Genomic DNA, 21,874 nt, shown 5'->3' with positions numbered 1-21,874 from the left:
GGATGGGGTTACCGTTCTGGAAAGACACGTCAGCGCTACAGTCCATGCTATCAGTCAGTGAGCGTAGGTCTCCTGGTCTGCCCCAAGCAGTTACGTGCTTGCCCAGCAGAAACTGCGACACCGTCCGTTAACTTGGCTCGTTGGTCTAGGGTATGATTCTCGCTTCGGGTGCGAGAGGCCCTGGCTTCAACTCCCGGACGAGCCCGCTTGGCCCCGCTTCGCAGTCACTGAAGCGTTCGTTTTTTGGCTCACGTGCTGAAAGGACCAGGGAGGGCGCCATCCTTGACCCGTTTCAAACGGGGCAAAAAGGAGCACACACTGTTTTCAGAAGTGAGATTCGAACCCACACCTCCAGGGGAGACTGCGACCTGAACGCAGCGCCTTAGACCGCTCGGCCATCCTGACTGCCCGGCGGGGCCCTAGCGCAACGGGTCGCGGTCCAGGACTGCTTTCCGGAGCCTGAGCTGACCGAAGGACACTAACAAGGTGGAATAAAGCAGGCAGGGGAGGCAGCGATGCTGCCCTCGCCTTGCCCTGAGACATTCAGAATCGGAAAGGGGCGTGGCGAAAGATGTGGGGGCGGAGAAGGTGGGAGGTGGCAAGCCCGGCTCCTCGTTAGTATAGTGGTGAGTATCCCCGCCTGTCATGCGGGAATGCCTGTCATTGGGGGAGCGATAGCAAGCAAGAGAGTTAGATATCGAGAGTCATAGATAGATGGATGTATGGACGGCAAGGCAAGCATCTGATTGACAGTGGTCCGTGATCTGCTGTTATGCTACTATGCTACTGACCATTGGGGGAGCGATAGCAAGCAAGAGAGTTAGATATCGAGAGTCATAGATAGATAGATAGATAGATAGATAGATGGATGGATGGACGGAAAGGCAAGCATCTGATTGACAGTGGTCCGTGATCTGCTGTTATGCTACTATGCTACTTACCTAACGTCCAATTCCCATTGCCGCCCCTGGACAGTCGCAACAGGGAGCTTGTTGCTCCCGTCAACCTTACGTTTTCACCTCTGTGTGCTTCCTTTGTTGCAGCCTGCATCCAGATTTTGTTTTGTTTTGTTTTGTTTTGTTTTGTTTTGTTTTGTTTTGTTTTGTTTTGTTTTGTTTTGTTTTGTTTTGTTTTGTTTTGTTTTGTTTTGTTTCTTACGCCTGAGTGTAGGCACTGGGGAATGGGAGAGTCCTGGCACCGTGGCTTAGTTGGTCAAAGTGCCTGTCTCGTAAACAGGAAACCCTGGGTTCGACTCCTAGCAGTGCCTTGGTTTATGTTGGCCTAGGCAATGGAAAGGAAGTTTCTAAACGCTCAATACATTTTTCCAAGATGGCCGTCCGCAGCAAGCAGCTTAAGGTTACTGTAGCCGCAGTCTGGCAAGGTGACCGCCAGAAGTAGAAACAATAACAAGGGGCGGGGGGAAAAGTGGGCCGTCCCTGGGTGGATTCAAACCACCATCCTTTCGGTTAACAGCCAAACACGCTGACCGATTGCGCCACAGACACAGACGGAGGTGTTGTGCTTGCTGCAGTCGTGCAGTTCCTTCACAGTTGCCAGAAATCATTTCCAGCACACGATTTTCTTTGTCGTTGAATGCAACATACGTGACCATTGGGGGAGCGATAGCAAGCAAGAGAGTTAGATATTGAGAGTCATAGATTGATAGCTAGCTAAATAGCTAGATAGATAGCTAGATAGATAGATAGATAGATGGATGGATGGACGGCAAGGCAAGCATCTGATTGACAGTGGTCCGTGATCTGCTGTTATGCTACTATGCTACTGACCATTGGGGGAGCGATAGCAAGCAAGAGAGTTAGATATCGAGAGTCATAGATAGATAGATAGATAGATAGATGGACGGAAAGGCAAGCATCTGATTGACAGTGGTCCGTGATCTGCTGTTATGCTACTATGCTACTGACCATTGGGGGAGCGATAGCAAGCAAGAGAGTTAGATATCGAGAGTCATAGATAGATAGATAGATAGATGGATGGATGGACGGCAAGGCAAGCATCTGATTGACAGTGGTCCGTGATCTGCTGTTATGCTACTATGCTACTTACCTAACGTCCAATTCCCATTGCCGCCCCTGTACAGTCGCAACAGGGAGCTTGTTGCTCCCGTCAACCTTACGTTTTCACCTCTGTGTGCTTCCTTTGTTGCAGCCTGCATCCAGATTTTGTTTTGTTTTGTTTTGTTTTGTTTTGTTTTGTTTTGTTTTGTTTTGTTTTGTTTTGTTTTGTTTTGTTTTGTTTTGTTTTGTTTTGTTTTGTTTTGTTTTGTTTCTTACGCCTGAGTGTAGGCACTGGGGAATGGGAGAGTCCTGGCACCGTGGCTTAGTTGGTCAAAGCGCCTGTCTCGTAAACAGGAAACCCTGGGTTCGACTCCTAGCAGTGCCTTGGTTTATGTTGGCCTAGGCAATGGAAAGGAAGTTTCTAAACGCTCAATACATTTTTCCAAGATGGCCGTCCGCAGCAAGCAGCTTAAGGTTACTGTAGCCGCAGTCTGACAAGGTGACCGCCAGAAGTAGAAACAATAACAAGGGGCGGGGGGAAAAGTGGGCCGTCCCTGGGTGGATTCAAACCACCATCCTTTCGGTTAACAGCCGAACACGCTGACCGATTGCGCCACAGACACAGACGGAGGTGTTGTGCTTGCTGCAGTCGTGCAGTTCCTTCACAGTTGCCAGAAATCATTGCCAGCACACGATTTTCTTTGTCGTTGAATGCAACATACGTGACCATTGGGGGAGCGATAGCAAGCAAGAGAGTTAGATATTGAGAGTCATAGATTGATAGCTAGCTAAATAGCTAGATAGATAGCTAGATAGATAGATAGATAGATAGATGGATGGATGGACGGCAAGGCAAGCATCTGATTGACAGTGGTCCGTGATCTGCTGTTATGCTACTATGCTACTGACCATTGGGGGAGCGATAGCAAGCAAGAGAGTTAGATATGTAGAGTCATAGATAGATAGATAGATAGATGGATGGATGGATGGACGGCAAGGCAAGCATCTGATTGACAGTGGTCCGTGATCTGCTGTTATGCTACTATGCTACTGACCATTGGGGGAGCGATAGCAAGCAAGAGAGTTAGATATCGAGAGTCATAGATGGATGGATGGATGGACGGCAAGGCAAGCATCTGATTGACAGTGGTCCGTGATCTGCTGTTATGCTACTATGCTACTGACCATTGGGGGAGCGATAGCAAGCAAGAGAGTTAGATATCGAGAGTCATAGATAGATAGATAGATAGATAGATAGATGGACGGAAAGGCAAGCATCTGATTGACAGTGGTCCGTGATCTGCTGTTATGCTACTATGCTACTTACCTAACGTCCAATTCCCATTGCCGCCCCTGGACAGTCGCAACAGGGAGCTTGTTGCTCCCGTCAACCTTACGTTTTCACCTCTGTGTGCTTCCTTTGTTGCAGCCTGCATCCAGATTTTGTTTTGTTTTGTTTTGTTTTGTTTTGTTTTGTTTTGTTTTGTTTTGTTTTGTTTTGTTTTGTTTTGTTTTGTTTTGTTTTGTTTTGTTTTGTTTTGTTTTGTTTTGTTTTGTTTTGTTTCTTACGCCTGAGTGTAGGCACTGGGGAATGGGAGAGTCCTGGCACCGTGGCTTAGTTGGTCAAAGTGCCTGTCTCGTAAACAGGAAACCCTGGGTTCGACTCCTAGCTGTGCCTTGGTTTATGTTGGCCTAGGCAATGGAAAGGAAGTTTCTAAACGCTCAATACATTTTTCCAAGATGGCCGTCCGCAGCAAGCAGCTTAAGGTTACTGTAGCCGCAGTCTGGCAAGGTGACCGCCAGAAGTAGAAACAATAACAAGGGGCGGGGGGAAAAGTGGGCCGTCCCTGGGTGGATTCAAACCACCATCCTTTCGGTTAACAGCCGAACACGCTGACCGATTGCGCCACAGACACAGACAGAGGTGTTGTGCTTGCTGCAGTCGTGCAGTTCCTTCACAGTTGCCAGAAATCATTGCCAGCACACGATTTTCTTTGTCGTTGAATGCAACATACGTGACCATTGGGGGAGCGATAGCAAGCAAGAGAGTTAGATATTGAGAGTCATAGATTGATAGCTAGCTAAATAGCTAGATAGATAGCTAGATAGATAGATAGATGGATGGACGGCAAGGCAAGCATTTGATTGACAGTGGTCCGTGATCTGCTGTTATGCTACTATGCTACTGACCATTGGGGGAGCGATAGCAAGCAAGAGAGTTAGATATGGAGAGTCATAGATAGATAGATAGATAGATGGATGGATGGATGGACGGCAAGGCAAGCATCTGATTGACAGTGGTCCGTGATCTGCTGTTATGCTACTATGCTACTGACCATTGGGGGAGCGATAGCAAGCAAGAGAGTTAGATATCGAGAGTCATAGATGGATGGATGGATGGACGGCAAGGCAAGCATCTGATTGACAGTGGTCCGTGATCTGCTGTTATGCTACTATGCTACTGACCATTGGGGGAGCGATAGCAAGCAAGAGAGTTAGATATGGAGAGTCATAGATAGATAGATAGATAGATGGATGGATGGATGGACGGCAAGGCAAGCATCTGATTGACAGTGGTCCGTGATCTGCTGTTATGCTACTATGCTACTGACCATTGGGGGAGCGATAGCAAGCAAGAGAGTTAGATATCGAGAGTCATAGATGGATGGATGGATGGACGGCAAGGCAAGCATCTGATTGACAGTGGTCCGTGATCTGCTGTTATGCTACTATGCTACTGACCATTGGGGGAGCGATAGCAAGCAAGAGAGTTAGATATCGAGAGTCATAGATAGATAGATAGATAGATAGATAGATAGATGGACGGAAAGGCAAGCATCTGATTGACAGTGGTCCGTGATCTGCTGTTATGCTACTATGCTACTTACCTAACGTCCAATTCCCATTGCCGCCCCTGGACAGTCGCAACAGGGAGCTTGTTGCTCCCGTCAACCTTACGTTTTCACCTCTGTGTGCTTCCTTTGTTGCAGCCTGCATCCAGATTTTGTTTTGTTTTGTTTTGTTTTGTTTTGTTTTGTTTTGTTTTGTTTTGTTTTGTTTTGTTTTGTTTTGTTTTGTTTTGTTTTTTTGTTTTGTTTTGTTTTGTTTCTTACGCCTGAGTGTAGGCACTGGGGAATGTGAGAGTCCTGGCACCGTGGCTTAGTTGGTCAAAGCGCCTGTCTCGTAAACAGGAAACCCTGGGTTCGACTCCTAGCTGTGCCTTGGTTTATGTTGGCCTAGGCAATGGAAAGGAAGTTTCTAAACGCTCAATACATTTTTCCAAGATGGCCGTCCGCAGCAAGCAGCTTAAGGTTACTGTAGCCGCAGTCTGGCAAGGTGACCGCCAGAAGTAGAAACAATAACAAGGGGCGGGGGGAAAAGTGGGCCGTCCCTGGGTGGATTCAAACCACCATCCTTTCGGTTAACAGCCGAACACGCTGACCGATTGCGCCACAGACACAGACGGAGGTGTTGTGCTTGCTGCAGTCGTGCAGTTCCTTCACAGTTGCCAGAAATCATTGCCAGCACACGATTTTCTTTGTCGTTGAATGCAACATACGTGACCATTGGGGGAGCGATAGCAAGCAAGAGAGTTAGATATTGAGAGTCATAGATTGATAGCTAGCTAAATAGCTAGATAGATAGATAGATAGATGGATGGATGGACGGCAAGGCAAGCATCTGATTGACAGTGGTCCGTGATCTGCTGTTATGCTACTATGCTACTGACCATTGGGGGAGCGATAGCAAGCAAGAGAGTTAGATATGGAGAGTCATAGATAGATAGATAGATAGATGGATGGATGGATGGACGGCAAGGCAAGCATCTGATTGACAGTGGTCCGTGATCTGCTGTTATGCTACTATGCTACTGACCATTGGGGGAGCGATAGCAAGCAAGAGAGTTAGATATCGAGAGTCATAGATGGATGGATGGATGGACGGCAAGGCAAGCATCTGATTGACAGTGGTCCGTGATCTGCTGATATGCTACTATGCTACTGACCATTGGGGGAGCGATAGCAAGCAAGAGAGTTAGATATGGAGAGTCATAGATAGATAGATAGATAGATGGATGGATGGATGGACGGCAAGGCAAGCATCTGATTGACAGTGGTCCGTGATCTGCTGTTATGCTACTATGCTACTGACCATTGGGGGAGCGATAGCAAGCAAGAGAGTTAGATATCGAGAGTCATAGATGGATGGATGGATGGACGGCAAGGCAAGCATCTGATTGACAGTGGTCCGTGATCTGCTGTTATGCTACTATGCTACTGACCATTGGGGGAGCGATAGCAAGCAAGAGAGTTAGATATCGAGAGTCATAGATAGATAGATAGATAGATAGATAGATGGACGGAAAGGCAAGCATCTGATTGACAGTGGTCCGTGATCTGCTGTTATGCTACTATGCTACTTACCTAACGTCCAATTCCCATTGCCGCCCCTGGACAGTCGCAACAGGGAGCTTGTTGCTCCCGTCAACCTTACGTTTTCACCTCTGTGTGCTTCCTTTGTTGCAGCCTGCATCCAGATTTTGTTTTGTTTTGTTTTGTTTTGTTTTGTTTTGTTTTGTTTTGTTTTGTTTTGTTTTGTTTTGTTTTGTTTTGTTTTGTTTTGTTTTGTTTTGTTTTGTTTTGTTTTGTTTTGTTTCTTACGCCTGAGTGTAGGCACTGGGGAATGGGAGAGTCCTGGCACCGTGGCTTAGTTGGTCAAAGCGCCTGTCTCGTAAACAGGAAACCCTGGGTTCGACTCCTAGCAGTGCCTTGGTTTATGTTGGCCTAGGCAATGGAAAGGAAGTTTCTAAACGCTCAATACATTTTTCCAAGATGGCCGTCCGCAGCAAGCAGCTTAAGGTTACTGTAGCCGCAGTCTGGCAAGGTGACCGCCAGAAGTAGAAACAATAACAAGGGGCGGGGGGAAAAGTGGGCCGTCCCTGGGTGGATTCAAACCACCATCCTTTCGGTTAACAGCCGAACACGCTGACCGATTGCGCCACAGACACAGACATTGTGCTTGCTGCAGTCGTGCAGTTCCTTCACAGTTGCCAGAAATCATTGCCAGCACACGATTTTCTTTGTCGTTGAATGCAACATACGTGACCATTGGGGGAGCGATAGCAAGCAAGAGAGTTAGATATCGAGAGTCATAGATAGATAGATAGATAGATGGATGGATAAATGGACGGCAAGGCAAGCATCTGATTGACAGTGGTCCGTGATCTGCTGTTATGCTACTATGCTACTGACCATTGGGGGAGCGATAGCAAGCAAGAGAGTTAGATATCGAGAGTCATAGATAGATAGATAGATAGATGGATGGATAAATGGACGGCAAGGCAAGCATCTGATTGACAGTGGTCCGTGATCTGCTGTTATGCTACTATGCTACTGACCATTGGGGGAGCGATAGCAAGCAAGAGAGTTAGATATCGAGAGTCATAGATAGATAGATAGATAGATAGATGGATGGATAAATGGACGGCAAGGCAAGCATCTGATTGACAGTGGTCCGTGATCTGCTGTGATGCTACTATGCTACTGACCATTGGGGGAGCGATAGCAAGCAAGAGAGTTAGATATCGAGAGTCATAGATAGATAGATAGATAAATGGACGGCAAGGCAAGCATCTGATTGACAGTGGTCCGTGATCTGCTGTTATGCTACTATGCTACTGACCATTGGGGGAGCGATAGCAAGCAAGAGAGTTAGATATCGAGAGTCATAGATAGATAGATAGATAGATGGATGGATGGACGGAAAGGCAAGCATCTGATTGACAGTGGTCCGTGATCTGCTGTTATGCTACTATGCTACTTACCTAACGTCCAATTCCCATTGCCGCCCCTGGACAGTCGCAACAGGGAGCTTGTTGCTCCCGTCAACCTTACGTTTTCACCTCTGTGTGCTTCCTTTGTTGCAGCCTGCATCCAGATTTTGTTTTGTTTTGTTTTGTTTTGTTTTGTTTTGTTTTGTTTTGTTTTGTTTTGTTTTGTTTTGTTTTGTTTTGTTTTGTTTTGTTTTGTTTTGTTTTGTTTTGTTTCTTACGCCTGAGTGTAGGCACTGGGAAATGGGAGAGTCCTGGCACCGTGGCTTAGTTGGTCAAAGCGCCTGTCTCGTAAACAGGAAACCCTGGGTTCGACTCCTAGCAGTGCCTTGGTTTATGTTGGCCTAGGCAATGGAAAGGAAGTTTCTAAACGCTCAATACATTTTTCCAAGATGGCCGTCCGCAGCAAGCAGCTTAAGGTTACTGTAGCCGCAGTCTGGCAAGGTGACCGCCAGAAGTAGAAACAATAACAAGGGGCGGGGGGAAAAGTGGGCCGTCCCTGGGTGGATTCAAACCACCATCCTTTCGGTTAACAGCCGAACACGCTGACCGATTGCGCCACAGACACAGACGGAGGTGTTGTGCTTGCTGCAGTCGTGCAGTTCCTTCACAGTTGCCAGAAATCATTGCCAGCACACGATTTTCTTTGTCGTTGAATGCAACATACGTGACCATTGGGGGAGCGATAGCAAGCAAGAGAGTTAGATATTGAGAGTCATAGATTGATAGCTAGCTAAATAGCTAGATAGATAGCTAGATAGATAGATAGATAGATGAATGGATGGACGGCAAGGCAAGCATCTGATTGACAGTGGTCCGTGATCTGCTGTTATGCTACTATGCTACTGACCATTGGGGGAGCGATAGCAAGCAAGAGAGTTAGATATGGAGAGTCATAGATAGATAGATAGATAGATGGATGGATGGATGGACGGCGAGGCAAGCATCTGATTGACAGTGGTCCGTGATCTGCTGTTATGCTACTATGCTACTGACCATTGGGGGAGCGATAGCAAGCAAGAGAGTTAGATATCGAGAGTCATAGATGGATGGATGGATGGACGGCAAGGCAAGCATCTGATTGACAGTGGTCCGTGATCTGCTGTTATGCTACTATGCTACTGACCATTGGGGGAGCGATAGCAAGCAAGAGAGTTAGATATCGAGAGTCATAGATAGATAGATAGATAGATAGATAGATGGACGGAAAGGTAAGCATCTGATTGACAGTGGTCCGTGATCTGCTGTTATGCTACTATGCTACTGACCATTGGGGGAGCGATAGCAAGCAAGAGAGTTAGATATCGAGAGTCATAGATAGATAGATAGATAGACGGATGGATAAATGGACGGCAAGGCAAGCATCTGATTGACAGTGGTCCGTGATCTGCTGTTATGCTACTATGCTACTGACCATTGGGGGAGCGATAGCAAGCAAGAGAGTTAGATATCGAGAGTCATAGATAGATGGATGGATGGACGGAAAGGCAAGCATCTGATTGACAGTGGTCCGTGATCTGCTGTTATGCTACTATGCTACTTACCTAACGTCCAATTCCTATTGCCGCCCCTGGACAGTCGCAACAGGGAGCTTGTTGCTCCCGTCAACCTTACGTTTTCACCTCTGTGTGCTTCCTTTGTTGCAGCCTGCATCCAGATTTTGTTTTGTTTTGTTTTGTTTTGTTTTGTTTTGTTTTGTTTTGTTTTGTTTTGTTTTGTTTTGTTTTGTTTTGTTTTGTTTTGTTTTGTTTTGTTTTGTTTTGTTTTGTTTTGTTTTGTTTCTTACGCCTGAGTGTAGGCACTGGGGAATGGGAGAGTCCTGGCACCGTGGCTTAGTTGGTCAAAGCGCCTGTCTCGTAAACAGGAAACCCTGGGTTCGACTCCTAGCAGTGCCTTGGTTTATGTTGGCCTAGGCAATGGAAAGGAAGTTTCTAAACGCTCAATACATTTTTCCAAGATGGCCGTCCGCAGCAAGCAGCTTAAGGTTACTGTAGCCGCAGTCTGGCAAGGTGACCGCCAGAAGTAGAAACAATAACAAGGGGCGGGGGGAAAAGTGGGCCGTCCCTGGGTGGATTCAAACCACCATCCTTTCGGTTAACAGCCGAACACGCTGACCGATTGCGCCACAGACACAGACAGAGGTGTTGTGCTTGCTGCAGTCGTGCAGTTCCTTCACAGTTGCCAAAAATCATTGCCAGCACACGATTTTCTTTGTCGTTGAATGCAACATACGTGACCATTGGGGGAGCGATAGCAAGCAAGAGAGTTAGATATTGAGAGTCATAGATTGATAGCTAGCTAAATAGCTAGATAGATAGCTAGATAGATAGATAGATAGATGGATGGATGGACGGCAAGGCAAGCATCTGATTGACAGTGGTCCGTGATCTGCTGTTATGCTACTATGCTACTGACCATTGGGGGAGCGATAGCAAGCAAGAGAGTTAGATATCAAGAGTCATAGATAGATAGATAGATAGATGGATGGACGGCAAGGCAAGCATCTGATTGACAGTGGTCCGTGATCTGCTGTTATGCTACAATGCTACTGACCATTGGGGGAGCGATAGCAAGCAAGAGAGTTAGATATTGAGAGTCATAGATAGATAGATAGATAGATGGATGGATGGATGGACGGCAAGGCAAGCACCTGATTGACAGTGGTCCGTGATCTGCTGTTATGCTACTATGCTACTGACCATTGGGGGAGCGATAGCAAGCAAGAGAGTTAGATATCGAGAGTCATAGATGGATGGATGGATGGACGGCAAGGCAAGCATCTGATTGACAGTGGTCCGTGATCTGCTGTTATGCTACTATGCTACTGACCATTGGGGGAGCGATAGCAAGCAAGAGAGTTAGATATCGAGAGTCATAGATAGATAGATAGATAGATGGATGGATGGACGGAAAGGCAAGCATCTGATTGACAGTGGTCCGTGATCTGCTGTTATGCTACTATGCTACTTACCTAACGTCCAATTCCCATTGCCGCCCCTGGACAGTCGCAACAGGGAGCTTGTTGCTCCCGTCAACCTTACGTTTTCACCTCTGTGTGCTTCCTTTGTTGCAGCCTGCATCCAGATTTTGTTTTGTTTTGTTTTGTTTTTTAATTTGTTTTGTTTTGTTTTGTTTTGTTTTGTTTTGATTTGTTTTGTTTTGTTTCTTACGCCTGAGTGTAGGCACTGGGGAATGGGAGAGTCCTGGCACCGTGGCTTAGTTGGTCAAAGCGCCTGTCTCGTAAACAGGAAACCCTGGGTTCGACCCCTAGCAGTGCCTTGGTTTATGTTGGCCTAGGCAATGGAAAGGAAGTTTCTAAACGCTCAATACATTTTTCCAAGATGGCCGTCCGCAGCAAGCAGCTTAAGGTTACTGTAGCCGCAGTCTGGCAAGGTGACCGCCAGAAGTAGAAACAATAACAAGGGGCGGGGGGAAAAGTGGGCCGTCCCTGGGTGGATTCAAACCACCATCCTTTCGGTTAACAGCCGAACACGCTGACCGATTGCGCCACAGACACAGACGGAGGTGTTGTGCTTGCTGCAGTCGTGCAGTTCCTTCACAGTTGCCAGAAATCATTTCCAGCACACGATTTTCTTTGTCGTTGAATGCAACATACGTGACCATTGGGGGAGCGATAGCAAGCAAGAGAGTTAGATATTGAGAGTCATAGATTGATAGCTAGCTAAATAGCTAGCTAAATAGCTAGATAGATAGATAGATGGATGGATGGATGGACGGCAAGGCAAGCATCTGATTGACAGTGGTCCGTGATCTGCTGTTATGCTACTATTCTACTGACCATTGGGGGAGCGATAGCAAGCAAGAGAGTTAGATATTGAGAGTCATAGATTGATAGCTATCTAGATAGCTAGATAGATAGATAGATAGATAGATGGATGGATGGAAGACAAGGCAAGCATCTGATTGACAGTGGTCCATGATCTGCTGATATGCTACTATTCTACTGACCATTGGGGGAGCGATAGCAAGCAAGAGAGTTAGATATCGAGAGTCATAGATAGATAGATAGATAGATGGATGGATGGATGGACGGCGAGGCAAGCATCTGATTGACAGTGGTCCGTGATCTGCTGTTATGCTACTATGCTACTGACCATTGGGGGAGCGATAGCAAGCAAGAGAGTTAGATATCGAGAGTCATAGATGGATGGATGGATGGACGGCAAGGCAAGCATCTGATTGACAGTGGTCCGTGATCTGCTGTTATGCTACTATGCTACTGACCATTGGGGGAGCGATAGCAAGCAAGAGAGTTAGATATCGAGAGTCATAGATAGATAGATAGATAGATAGATAGATGGACGGAAAGGCAAGCATCTGATTGACAGTGGTCCGTGATCTGCTGTTATGCTACTATGCTACTGACCATTGGGGGAGCGATAGCAAGCAAGAGAGTTAGATATCGAGAGTCATAGATAGATAGATAGATAGACGGATGGATAAATGGACGGCAAGGCAAGCATCTGATTGACAGTGGTCCGTGATCTGCTGTTATGCTACTATGCTACTGACCATTGGGGGAGCGATAGCAAGCAAGAGAGTTAGATATCGAGAGTCATAGATAGATAGATAGATAGATGGATGGATGGACGGAAAGGCAAGCATCTGATTGACAGTGGTCCGTGATCTGCTGTTATGCTACTATGCTACTTACCTAACGTCCAATTCCTATTGCCGCCCCTGGACAGTCGCAACAGGGAGCTTGTTGCTCCCGTCAACCTTACGTTTTCACCTCTGTGTGCTTCCTTTGTTGCAGCCTGCATCCAGATTTTGTTTTGTTTTGTTTTGTTTTGTTTTGTTTTGTTTTGTTTTGTTTTGTTTTGTTTTGTTTTGTTTTGTTTTGTTTTGTTTTGTTTTGTTTTGTTTTGTTTTGTTTTGTTTTGTTTTGTTTTGTTTCTTACGCCTGAGTGTAGGCACTGGGGAATGGGAGAGTCCTGGCACCGTGGCTTAGTTGGTCAAAGCGCCTGTCTCGTAAACAGGAAACCCTGGGTTCGACTCCTAGCAGTGCCTTGGTTTATGTTGGCCTAGGCAATGGAAAGGAAGTTTCTAAACGCTCAATACATTTTTCCAAGATGGCCGTCCGCAGCAAGCAGCTTAAGGTTACTGTAGCCGCAGTCTGGCAAGGTGACCGCCAGAAGTAGAAACAATAACAAGGGGCGGGGGGAAAAGTGGGCCGTCCCTGGGTGGATTCAAACCACCATCCTTTCGGTTAACAGCCGAACACGCTGACCGATTGCGCCACAGACACAGACGGAGGTGTTGTGCTTGCTGCAGTCGTGCAGTTCCTTCACAGTTGCCAGAAATCATTTCCAGCACACGATTTTCTTTGTCGTTGAATGCAACATACGTGACCATTGGGGGAGCGATAGCAAGCAAGAGAGTTAGATATTGAGAGTCATAGATTGATAGCTAGCTAAATAGCTAGCTAAATAGCTAGATAGATAGATAGATGGATGGATGGATGGACGGCAAGGCAAGCATCTGATTGACAGTGGTCCGTGATCTGCTGTTATGCTACTATTCTACTGACCATTGGGGGAGCGATAGCAAGCAAGAGAGTTAGATATTGAGAGTCATAGATTGATAGCTATCTAGATAGCTAGATAGATAGATAGATAGATAGATGGATGGATGGAAGACAAGGCAAGCATCTGATTGACAGTGGTCCATGATCTGCTGATATGCTACTATTCTACTGACCATTGGGGGAGCGATAGCAAGCAAGAGAGTTAGATATCGAGAGTCATAGATAGATAGATAGATAGATAGATGGATGGACGGCAAGGCAAGCATCTGATTGACAGTGTTCCGTGATCTGCTGTTATGCTACTGACCATTGGCGGAGCGTTAGCAAGCAAGAGAGTTAGATATCGAGAGACATAGATACATAGAAAGATAGATGGATGGATGGATGGACGGCAAGGCCAGCATCTGATTGACAGTGGTCTGTGATCTGCTGTTATGCAACTATGCTACTGACCATTGGGGGAGCGATAGCAAGCAAGAGAGTTAGATATCGAGAGTCATAGATAGATGGATGGATGGATGGACGGCAAGGCAAGCATCTGATTGACAGTGGTCCGTGATCTGCTGTCATGCTACTATGCTACTGACCATTGGGGGAGCGATAGCAAGCAAGAGAGTTAGATATCAAGAGTCATAGATAGATAGATAGATAGATGGATGGACGGCAAGGCAAGCATCTGATTGACAGTGGTCCGTGATCTGCTGTTATGCTACAATGCTACTGACCATTGGGGGAGCGATAGCAAGCAAGAGAGTTAGATATTGAGAGTCATAGATAGATAGATAGATAGATGGATGGATGGATGGACGGCAAGGCAAGCACCTGATTGACAGTGGTCCGTGATCTGCTGTTATGCTACTATGCTACTGACCATTGGGGGAGCGATAGCAAGCAAGAGAGTTAGATATCGAGAGTCATAGATGGATGGATGGATGGACGGCAAGGCAAGCATCTGATTGACAGTGGTCCGTGATCTGCTGTTATGCTACTATGCTACTGACCATTGGGGGAGCGATAGCAAGCAAGAGAGTTAGATATCGAGAGTCATAGATAGATAGATAGATAGATGGATGGATGGACGGAAAGGCAAGCATCTGATTGACAGTGGTCCGTGATCTGCTGTTATGCTACTATGCTACTTACCTAACGTCCAATTCCCATTGCCGCCCCTGGACAGTCGCAACAGGGAGCTTGTTGCTCCCGTCAACCTTACGTTTTCACCTCTGTGTGCTTCCTTTGTTGCAGCCTGCATCCAGATTTTGTTTTGTTTTGTTTTGTTTTGTTTTGTTTTGTTTTGTTTTGTTTTGTTTTGTTTTGTTTTGTTTTGTTTTGTTTTGTTTTGTTTTGTTTTGTTTCTTACGCCTGAGTGTAGACACTGGGGAATGGGAGAGTCCTGGCACCGTGGCTTAGTTGGTCAAAGCGCCTGTCTCGTAAACAGGAAACCCTGGGTTCGACTCCTAGCAGTGCCTTGGTTTATGTTGGCCTAGGCAATGGAAAGGAAGTTTCTAAACGCTCAATACATTTTTCCAAGATGGCCGTCCGCAGCAAGCAGCTTAAGGTTACTGTAGCCACAGTCTGGCAAGGTGACCGCCAGAAGTAGAAACAATAACAAGGGGCGGGGGGGAAAAGTGGGCCGTCCCTGGGTGGATTCAAACCACCATACTTTCGGTTAACAGCCGAACACGCTGACCGATTGCGCCACAGACACAGACGGAGGTGTTGTGCTTGCTGCAGTCGTGCAGTTCCTTCACAGTTGCCAGAAATCATTTCCAGCACACGATTTTCTTTGTCGTTGAATGCAACATACGTGACCATTGGGGGAGCGATAGCAAGCAAGAGAGTTAGATATTGAGAGTCATAGATTGATAGCTAGCTAAATAGCTAGATAGATAGCTAGATAGATAGATAGAAAGATGGATGGATGGACGGCAAGGCAAGCATCTGATTGACAGTGGTCCGTGATCTGCTGTTATGCTACTATGCTACTGACCATTGGGGGAGCGATAGCAAGCAAGAGAGTTAGATATCGAGAGTCATAGATAGATAGATAGATAGATGGATGGATGGACGGAAAGGCAAGCATCTGATTGACAGTGGTCCGTGATCTGCTGTTATGCTACTATGCTACTTACCTAACGTCCAATTCCCATTGCCGCCCCTGGACAGTCGCAACAGGGAGCTTGTTGCTCCCGTCAACCTTACGTTTTCACCTCTGTGTGCTTCCTTTGTTGCAGCCTGCATCCAGATTTTGTTTTGTTTTGTTTTGTTTTGTTTTGTTTTGTTTTGTTTTGTTTTGTTTTGTTTTGTTTTGTTTTGTTTTGTTTTGTTTTGTTTTGTTTTGTTTTGTTTCTTACGCCTGAGTGTAGGCACTGGGGAATGGGAGAGTCCTGGCACCGTGGCTTAGTTGGTCAAAGCGCCTGTCTCGTAAACAGGAAACCCTGGGTTCGACCCCTAGCAGTGCCTTGGTTTATGTTGGCCTAGGCAATGGAAAGGAAGTTTCTAAACGCTCAATACATTTTTCCAAGATGGCCGTCTGCAGCAATCAGCTTAAGGTTACTGTAGCCGCAGTCTGGCAAGGTGACCGCCAGAAGTAGAAACAATAACAAGGGGCGGGGGGAAAAGTGGGCCGTCCCTGGGTGGATTCAAACCACCATCCTTTCGAATAACAGCCGAACACGCTGACCGATTACGCCACAGACACAGACGGAGGTGTTGTGCTTGCTGCAGTCGTGCAGTTCCTTCACAGTTGCCAGAAATCATTTCCAGCACACGATTTTCTTTGTCGTTGAATGCAACATACGTGACCATTGGGGGAGCGATAGCAAGCAAGAGAGTTAGATATTGAGAGTCATAGATTGATAGCTAGCTAAATAGCTAGCTAAATAGCTAGATAGATAGATAGATGGATGGATGGATGGACGGCAAGGCAAGCATCTGATTGACAGTGGTCCGTGATCTGCTGTTATGCTACTATTCTACTGACCATTGGGGGAGCGATAGCAAGCAAGAGAGTTAGATATTGAGAGTCATAGATTGATAGCTATCTAGATAGCTAGATAGATAGATAGATGGATGGATGGAAGACAAGGCAAGCATCTGATTGACAGTGGTCCATGATCTGCTGATATGCTACTATTCTACTGACCATTGGGGGAGCGATAGCAAGCAAGAGAGTTAGATATCGAGAGTCATAGATAGATAGATAGATAGATAGATAGATGGATGGATGGATGGACGGCAAGGCAAGCATCTGATTGACAGTGTTCCGTGATCTGCTGTTATGCTACTGACCATTGGGGGAGCGATAGCAAGCAAGAGAGTTAGATATCGAGAGACATAGATACATAGAAAGATAGATGGATGGATGGATGGACGGCAAGGCAAGCATCTGATTGACAGTGGTCTGTGATCTGCTGTTATGCAACTATGCTACTGACCATTGGGGGAGCGATAGCAAGCAAGAGAGTTAGATATCGAGAGTCATAGATAGATGGATGGATGGATGGACGGCAAGGCAAGCATCTGATTGACAGTGGTCCGTGATCTGCTGTCATGCTACTATGCTACTGACCATTGGCGGAGCGATAGCAAGCAAGAGAGTTAGATATCAAGAGTCATAGATAGATAGATAGATAGATGGATGGACGGCAAGGCAAGCATCTGATTGACAGTGGTCCGTGATCTGCTGTTATGCTACAATGCTACTGACCATTGGGGGAGCGATAGCAAGCAAGAGAGTTAGATATTGAGAGTCATAGATAGATAGATAGATAGATGGATGGATGGATGGACGGCAAGGCAAGCACCTGATTGACAGTGGTCCGTGATTTGCTACTATGCTACTGACCATTGGGGGAGCGATAGCAAGCAAGAGAGTTAGATATCAAGAGTCATAGATAGATAAATAGATAGATGGATGGATGGACGGCAAGGCAAGCATCTGATTGACAGTGGTCCGTGATCTGCTGTTATGCTACTATGCTACTGACCATTGGGGGAGCGATAGCAAGCAAGAGAGTTAGATATCAAGAGTCATAGATGGATAGATAGATAGATGGATGGACGGCAAGGCAAGCATCTGATTGACAGTGGTCCGTGATCTGCTGTTATGCTACTATGCTACTGACCATTGGGGGAGCGATAGCAAGCAAGAGAGTTAGATATCGAGAGACATAGATACATAGAAAGATAGATGGATGGATGGATGGACGGCAAGGCAAGCATCTGATTGACAGTGGTCTGTGATCTGCTGTTATGCAACTATGCTACTGACCATTGGGGGAGCGATAGCAAGCAAGAGAGTTAGATATCGAGAGTCATAGATAGATGGATGGATGGATGGACGGCAAGGCAAGCATCTGATTGACAGTGGTCCATGATCTGCTGTTATGCTACAATGCTACTGACCATTGGGGGAGCGATAGCAAGCAAGAGAGTTAGATATCAAGAGTTATAGATAGATAGATAGATAGATGGATGGACTGCAAGGCAAGCATCTGATTGACAGTGGTCCGTGATCTGCTGTTATGCTACTATGCTACTGACCATTGGGGGAGCGATAGCAAGCAAGAGAGTTAGATATTGAGAGTCATAGATAGATAGATAGATAGATAGATGGATGGATGGATGGACGGCAAGGCAAGCACCTGATTGACAGTGGTCCGTGATTTGCTACTATGCTACTGACCATTGGGGGAGCGATAGCAAGCAAGAGAGTTAGATATCAAGAGTCATAGATAGATAAATAGATAGATGGATGGATGGACGGCAAGGCAAGCATCTGATTGACAGTTGTCCGTGATCTGCTGTTATGCTACTATGCTACTGACCATTGGGGGAGCGTTAGCAAGCAAGAGAGTTAGATATCGAGAGACACAGATACATAGAAAGATAGATGGATGGATGGATGGACGGCAAGGCAAGCATCTGATTGACAGTGGTCTTTGATCTGCTGTTATGCAACTATGCTACTGACCATTGGGGGAGCGATAGCAAGCAAGAGAGTTAGATATCGAGAGTCATAGATAGATGAATGGATGGATGGACGGCAAGGCAAGCATCTGATTGACAGTGGTCTGTGATCTGCTGTTATGCAACTATGCTACTGACCATTGGGGGAGCGATAGCAAGCAAGAGAGTTAGATATCGAGAGTCATAGATAGATAGATAGATAGATGGATGGATGGACGGCAAGGCAAGCATCTGATTGCAAGATAGGCTTATCGTAAAGCCATCAGAGGACGTAATGAACCGGAAAGCCAACTGGACAGAAGCCGGTTTGTAAAGAAGAACCAGAACCCAAAGGACACGCGCTACGCGCACCTAACGGCCAACGTCCAATTCCCATTGCAGCCCCTGGACAGTCGCAACAGGGAGCTTGTTGCTCCCGTCAACCTTACGTTTTCACCTCTGCGTGCTTCCTTTGTTGCAGCCTGCATCCAGATTTTGTTTTGTTTTGTTTTGTTTTGTTTTGTTTTGTTTTGTTTTGTTTTGTTTTGTTTTGTTTTGTTTTGTTCCTTACGCCTGAGTGTAGGCACTGGGGAATGGGAGAGTCCTGGCACCGTGGCTTAGTTGGTCAAAGCACCTGTCTTGTAAACAAGAAACCCTGGGTTCGACTCCCAGCAGTGCATTGGTTTATGTTGGCCTAGGCAATGGAAAGGAAGTATCTAAACGCTCAATACATTTTTGCAACATGGCCGTCCACAGCAAGCAGCTTAAGGTTACTGTAGCCGCAGTCTGGCAAGGTGACCGCCAGAAGTAGAAACAATAACAAGGGGCGGGGGGAAAAGTTGGCCGTCCCTTGGTGGATTCAAACCACCATCCTTTCGGTTAACAGCCAAACGCGCTGAGCGATTGCACCACAGAGACAGACAGAGGTGTTGTGGTTGCTGCAGTCGTGCAGCTCCTTCACAGTTGCCAGAAATCATTTCCAGCACACGATTTTCTTTGTCGTTGAATGCAACATACGTGACCATTGGGGGAGCGATAGCAAGCAAGAGAGTTAGATATCGAGAGTCATAGATAGATAGCTAGCTAGCTAGATAGATAGATGGATGGATGGACGGCAAGGCAAGCATCTGATTGACAGTGGTCTGTGATCTGCTGTTATGCAACTATGCTACTGACCATTGGGGGAGCGATAGCAAGCAAGAGAGTTAGATATCGAGAGTCATAGATAGATGAATGGATGGATGGACGGCAAGGCAAGCATCTGATTGACAGTGGTTCTTGATCTGCTGTTATGCTACTATGCTACTGACCATTGGGGTAGCGATAGCAAGCAAGAGAGATAGATATCGAGAGTCATAGATAGATAGATAGATGGATGGATGGCAAGGCTAGCATCTGATTGACAGTGGTCCGTGATCTGCTGTTATGCTACTATGCTACTGACCATTGGGGGAGCGATAGCCAGCAAAGAGAGTTAGATATCGAGAGTCATAGATAGATAGATAGATAGATAGATAGACGGCAAGGCAAGCATCTGATTGACAGTGGTCCGTGATCTGCTATTATGCTACTATCGGCAGCAGCAGCTGCAGTCTTGGTGCCGTCAACCTTACGTTTACACCTCTGTGTGCTTCCTTTGTTGCAGCCTGCATCCAGATTTTGTTTTGTTTTGTTTTGTTTTGTTTTGTTTTGTTCCTTACGCCTGAGTGTAGAGTCATAGCTAGCTAACTAGCAAGCGAGAGTTAGATATCGAGAGTCATAGATAGATAGATAGATAGATAGATAGATAGATAGATAGATAGATAGATAGATAGATGGATAGATGGATGGACGGCAAGGCAAGCATCTGATTGACAGTGGTCCGTGATCTGCTGTTCTGCTACTATTGGCAGCATCTTGGCTTAGTTGGTTAAGGTGCCTGTTTAGCAAACAGGAGATCCTGGGTTTGAATCCCAGCAGTGCCTTAGGTGGGCTTTATGTGCACCTTGTGAAGCTTGTGCTTTATATTTGTTGTGTTATGAGTGTGTATTGTGGTGACCACTATCCCCTGCTGGTGCTGTTGTGCATACATGGTTCCAGGTGAGGATGTGGTGGACTACAGATGACCTAATTTATGGAATGGATATAAAAGGAGAAAGGGAAGAGGAACAGGAGAAATGAGACGCCATGGTGGGGGAATACTTCAACCGCGGATTCATTGCACAAAAGACTGTTAAATTAATCTTTCGCCCACTTTGGAAGTCTTGACCATAATGGACATGTTATAATCAACACTTCCATGATTTCCACGGCACCTCAGCGTCGGTTGTGATATGAACTGGTAAAGGACTGGGGGAACTTCATTGTGGACTTTGTATCGCCACCATTTGTAATAGTGTCTGATTTGTTATGACTTTTGTTGTCCTTCCTTTTTCATGATCTTTTTGCTCATCTTAAATGTGCTGTAATTTATTCCAAATACATTTCATTGTGCTAGGATACACACATTTGTATCAGTTGTTTGAGTTGTTTGCTGTCACATTATTCGTTGTGTGCAGGTTGGGAGGGGCTGTTGAATATCCCACCCGAACTGTTACATCAACCCTTAGTTTTAGCAAGATAGGCTAATAGTAAAGCCATTGGAGGACGTTATGAAGCGGAAAGCCAACAGGACAGATGACAGTTTTTAAAGAAGAACCAAAACCCAAAGGACATCCCTGCGTGGGCTACGCACACCTAACGGCCGATGTCGAATTCCCATTGCCACCCGCGGGACAAGCTCACCAGGAAGCTTGTTGCTCCCATCAACCTTACGTGTACACCTCTGTGTGCTTCCTTTGTTGCAGCCTGGATCCACACTTTGTTTTGTTTTGTTTCTTTATTTTGTCTAATGCATTTTCAGTTATTTTCAATGTATTTGACTTTTTTGTTGGTGTGCAGTTTTTGCTTTTATCACGTTTTGTTTATTTGATTTGAGCACATTTATTTTAAAAGTTAATTGTTTTAGTTTTGTTAAAATCACAAAGATTTTAAAATTTTTAAGTGATTTTAAGGATTGATATGTCAATGTTTTTAATCATAAGTATTAAAAATTGAATTGTTTTTATTGATGAAAAGAAAATACTAAATCCAATAAAATAGTATTTGTTTTGTTTTGTTTTGTTTTGTTTTGTTTTGTTTTGCTCCTTACCCCTGAGTGTAGGCACTGGGGAACAGGGGAGTACTGGCGCTGTGGCTTAGTTGGTCAAAGCACCTATCTTATAAACAGGAAACTCTGGGTTTGAATCCCAGCAGTGCCTTGGTTTATGTTGATCTAGGCAATGTAAAGGAAGCTTCTAAAACCTCCTTAGACTTTAGCAAGATGGCCGTCCACAGCAAGCAGCATAAGGTTACTGTGGCTGAAGGAAAGCCGCAGTCTGGCAAGCTGACCGCCCGAAGTAGAAATAATAACAGGGGGTGGGGGGAAAAGGGGGCCCTCCCTGGGTGGATTCTAAAGGTCAACAGCTAATCGATTACACCACAGAGACAGACAAAGGTGTTCCTGCTGAC

At 45.9% G+C, this 21,874-nt stretch overlaps 12 non-coding genes across 12 annotated transcripts; all 12 read left to right on the top strand.

The window, feature by feature from the left end:
* The first annotated feature begins 1,193 nt into the window (after nt 1-1,193).
* trnat-cgu (transfer RNA threonine (anticodon CGU)) lies at nt 1,194-1,267 on the top strand. The gene has a single exon. It is a non-coding gene; the product is annotated as a tRNA-Thr (tRNA).
* A 1,062-nt stretch (nt 1,268-2,329) lies between these two features.
* On the top strand, nt 2,330-2,403 carry trnat-cgu (transfer RNA threonine (anticodon CGU)). Its single transcript has one exon. It is a non-coding gene; the product is annotated as a tRNA-Thr (tRNA).
* A 1,219-nt stretch (nt 2,404-3,622) lies between these two features.
* trnat-cgu (transfer RNA threonine (anticodon CGU)) lies at nt 3,623-3,696 on the top strand. Its single transcript has one exon. It is a non-coding gene; the product is annotated as a tRNA-Thr (tRNA).
* A 1,470-nt stretch (nt 3,697-5,166) lies between these two features.
* Nucleotides 5,167-5,240, top strand: trnat-cgu (transfer RNA threonine (anticodon CGU)). Its single transcript has one exon. It is a non-coding gene; the product is annotated as a tRNA-Thr (tRNA).
* Nucleotides 5,241-6,714: 1,474 nt separating this feature from the next.
* trnat-cgu (transfer RNA threonine (anticodon CGU)) lies at nt 6,715-6,788 on the top strand. Its single transcript has one exon. It is a non-coding gene; the product is annotated as a tRNA-Thr (tRNA).
* A 1,316-nt stretch (nt 6,789-8,104) lies between these two features.
* trnat-cgu (transfer RNA threonine (anticodon CGU)) lies at nt 8,105-8,178 on the top strand. The gene has a single exon. It is a non-coding gene; the product is annotated as a tRNA-Thr (tRNA).
* A 1,491-nt stretch (nt 8,179-9,669) lies between these two features.
* On the top strand, nt 9,670-9,743 carry trnat-cgu (transfer RNA threonine (anticodon CGU)). The gene has a single exon. It is a non-coding gene; the product is annotated as a tRNA-Thr (tRNA).
* Nucleotides 9,744-11,053: 1,310 nt separating this feature from the next.
* On the top strand, nt 11,054-11,127 carry trnat-cgu (transfer RNA threonine (anticodon CGU)). Its single transcript has one exon. It is a non-coding gene; the product is annotated as a tRNA-Thr (tRNA).
* Nucleotides 11,128-12,805: 1,678 nt separating this feature from the next.
* On the top strand, nt 12,806-12,879 carry trnat-cgu (transfer RNA threonine (anticodon CGU)). Its single transcript has one exon. It is a non-coding gene; the product is annotated as a tRNA-Thr (tRNA).
* A 1,912-nt stretch (nt 12,880-14,791) lies between these two features.
* On the top strand, nt 14,792-14,865 carry trnat-cgu (transfer RNA threonine (anticodon CGU)). The gene has a single exon. It is a non-coding gene; the product is annotated as a tRNA-Thr (tRNA).
* A 920-nt stretch (nt 14,866-15,785) lies between these two features.
* On the top strand, nt 15,786-15,859 carry trnat-cgu (transfer RNA threonine (anticodon CGU)). The gene has a single exon. It is a non-coding gene; the product is annotated as a tRNA-Thr (tRNA).
* Nucleotides 15,860-21,550: 5,691 nt separating this feature from the next.
* trnai-uau (transfer RNA isoleucine (anticodon UAU)) lies at nt 21,551-21,624 on the top strand. The gene has a single exon. It is a non-coding gene; the product is annotated as a tRNA-Ile (tRNA).
* Nucleotides 21,625-21,874: the final 250 nt, after the last annotated feature.

The sequence above is a fragment of the Amia ocellicauda genome, chromosome 2 (genome assembly GCF_036373705.1).
Source record: "Amia ocellicauda isolate fAmiCal2 chromosome 2, fAmiCal2.hap1, whole genome shotgun sequence".
Lineage (NCBI taxonomy): Eukaryota > Metazoa > Chordata > Actinopteri > Amiiformes > Amiidae > Amia > Amia ocellicauda.
This window is presented reverse-complemented; position numbering and strand designations above follow the sequence as displayed.